Source organism: Ceratotherium simum, unplaced genomic scaffold (assembly GCF_057802395.1).
Source record: "Ceratotherium simum simum isolate JZ-2026a unplaced genomic scaffold, ASM5780239v1 HiC_scaffold_43, whole genome shotgun sequence".
Lineage (NCBI taxonomy): Eukaryota > Metazoa > Chordata > Mammalia > Perissodactyla > Rhinocerotidae > Ceratotherium > Ceratotherium simum.
In genome coordinates, this window is record NW_028261259.1 from 1885488 (window position 1) to 1888759 (window position 3272).

Below are 3272 nucleotides of genomic sequence, written 5' to 3' on the forward strand. Positions count from 1 at the left end.
TCTTGTGTCTTAGAGAGCGAGGATCAATTTCACACGTTTTACATGTTTTGTGTCCTCTGTAGCACTGGCTGTAGTCCTTGATGCACATTATAAATGTTCAATAAATTCATGTTGAATCTAGTGAAATTATAATCAATCAGTCTAACGTACTGGTTAAGATCCCAGCTCTGATTCAGACTGCTGGGTCCCTTGGCAGTAGTGTGACTTTGGAGAAGCCACTTAACCCCTCTAAGCATTTGTGTTCTCATTTATAAGTAGGCTACTCTGTACCTCACAGGGTTCTTGTGAGGAGAGTGGGGAATAATCCATGAGTAGAATCCCTTAGAACAGTGCCTATCACATTTTAAGTGCTTTGTAAATGTTAGTGATAATTAATAGTCCTTGTTGACTAACACAGTATAAAAATGAGGACCTAAGATACATACTACTTGAAAAAATACTAATCACTAAAAATGTTAAAATTTTCTATTTGGCAACTGTATCGGAATTTATGGCCTGAATTTTTAACCAAAATACTGCAATTTGAAATTTTCCTTAGCCTTTTGACCATTTCTCCCCAAAATATCACCCATGTTTTGCAGTTCTTGTGTTCCAAGCTGCTTTAAGGGAAATCTAAAACCAAATGCTGTAGTTTGGCATCTGACTTCCAATAGTGAGAACTCAATGTTACAGTGGAACCTCAGGCATGATTCATGATTTTCTAATGCTGCTGTTAAATACTGTCCAGGTTTACACAAAAATGCATACACTTAGCTATCACTAACAGTAGTGGTTTCAGCTTTACATTTGAGGAGCCAGAAAGCCTTATTATAAGATTGGAAGAGTAAGTTGGTGTGAAATTCATTTTGGGGGTTTATTTCAAAACCTGTGGAGTGTATTTTTATACAGACTCACTATTTGCATGTTTGTACCATCTTTAATTCTTTAAATATCTTCTTTTTTTTTTAAACAGTTTTATTTATTTATTTTTTTGTGGGGAAGATCAGCCCTGAGCTAACATCCGTGCTAATCCTCCTCTTTTTGCTGAGGAAGACCGGCTCTGAGCTAACATGTATTGTCAATCCTCCTTTTTTTTTTCCCCCCAAAGCCCCAGTAGATAGTTGTATGTCATAGTTGTACATCCTTCTAGTTGCTGTATGTGGGACGTGGCCTCAGCATGCATGGCCGGAGAAGCGGTGCGTCGGTGTGCGCCCGGGATCTGAACCCCGGCCGCCGGTAGTGGAGCGCACGCACTTAACCGCTGAGCCATGGGGCCGGCCCTTAAAATATCTTCTTTATCTTGATTCCTTGGCATCTTTGTGTACAAATAGGATAATTTCCCAACTGCCTATTAGGGATAAATAGATCCCTTTCTTTTTCTGTGAAGTGGAAGAGAAGTGGGATTCCTGCTTGGCGGAACAGCTTGACTGCCAGCCCTCTGGGTAGATGTGCTCCCTGTTCCTCTGGGGAACTGCTCGTGAGCCAGAGCACTGCACTGCTTTTCCTCCTCAAACACCCGTGTTTTCTGGGAATGCCTGTCTCAAGTTGCCCGGTGCACGTGGGACCTGAGGGGGTGAGAGGAGAGTTCAGGGGTTGACCCACCTGGCTCTTCCTGCTGCTGGTGGTGATGGACCATCCAGAGACTATCCCTTGAGCCCTTCTCTGGGCCTGGAGCCTGTGTTCTCCCACTGCTTGGCTGCCGAACTCCTCTCTGCATGTTTTGGGCTGTGTGCTCCATCTTGTCAGATCTAGTTTTCCACATTTCAGGCATCCCTCATGGTTTCTCAGCCGCAGAGGGTTCTTCTGGTATTCCAGTACAGTTATGCAGTTGTGATTATTTGTTTGTTTTTAGTCTTTCATGTGGTCTTGGAGTAAAAAGGGAAGGCTGCAGTGTGTGCTCAGTTTATCATCTGGTAAATCCAAGAGATATTGAAAAGTTCTTTGAAATGAATTGTTTTTAGGGTTCAGAGTGGCTCTCCTTTTAGCTGCCCTTTGATTGAGGATCTCTTTAATGCAGCAGGAGACACGTTGGCTTGTGTTTGGCAAGGCTCTTGAGGAGTGAGTTCCTTTGGTGAGCATCAAAATCTTCTCTTGAAGAAAGAAACTCTAAGTTTACGTAAATAATGTGTTGACTATAACTACAGTAATCCTGAGAGGAAAGTATGTTCAGTTTTCTTATTGGGAATGCCTGGAGCTCTTTTCTCAAAGTTAGGACCTCCCCATGCACCCTTCCCCGTGCTATACTTTCTAGGTAGTGGAAGTAGAAATTCTCATGTAGCTATACGCAACATCCGTTGAAGAGCTACAGTATGCCTAGTGGTGTGCTAGGCACTAGGGCCGAGGTTAGCAAGCCAGTGTACAGTTTTTGTAAATAAAGTTTTACTGAAACACAGCCATACCCATTCATGTCTGTATTCTTTATGGTTGCTTTCACTCTACAAAGGCAGATATGAGTTGTTGCAACTAAGATCATATGTCCAACAAGTCTAAAATACTAACTATCTGGCTTCCTGGGGAGCATAAAGAAAGTGGGTCTGGATTCTTCTGAGTCTGGTGTCTATTTGGTGCAGGAGAGAGGAAAATGTGGACTTTGGAGTGTAGAGGTTAGTTGGATAGGCAGAGAGCCTCCTGCCTTCACAGAATTTGTTTTGTTATGTTTGGGGGTCATCAGGTTATCTTTTTCAATAGACCCCCCAAAAATTGACCTCCTGCTTTCCTTACCAGTTATCCCATTCACTGCTTCTGATTGAACCCCTCTTTCCTGATTCATAGCACGGAGGTATGGAACACTGTCTGATAGCTTCTTCCCTATTCTGCCCTTAAATCTCTTTTGATATCCTTTTTTCCCAATTATAAATCCAAACTGAAGCTCAATCTCATTGCTTTCCCTCTCTCTCAAAGATAACCACTGTCCTGAAATTGGTGTTTATCATTCCTTTGCTTTTCTAATTTTGCTTTCATTGCATATGTATTCATCCCTGAACAATACCTAATGTTGTTTTGTCTGTGTGATGACTTTGGGTAAGTGGTGTCCTGTGTGTATTCTTCTGCAGCTTGCTTTTTTGTCTTAGCAATATATTTGTGACCATCCAGCTCTATTTCTTTGAATCTCACTTCTATTTGATATTCTACTATATGGACATATCACAGTTTATTAATCCATTCTTTGGGCTCTTTTTTTTCCTAATTAAGTTGACCGTTTATTTATCTATTTTTAATAGCTTTATTGAGATATAATTTATATACCATAAAGTTCACCCATTTAAAGTGTACAATTCAGTGGTTTTTAGTAT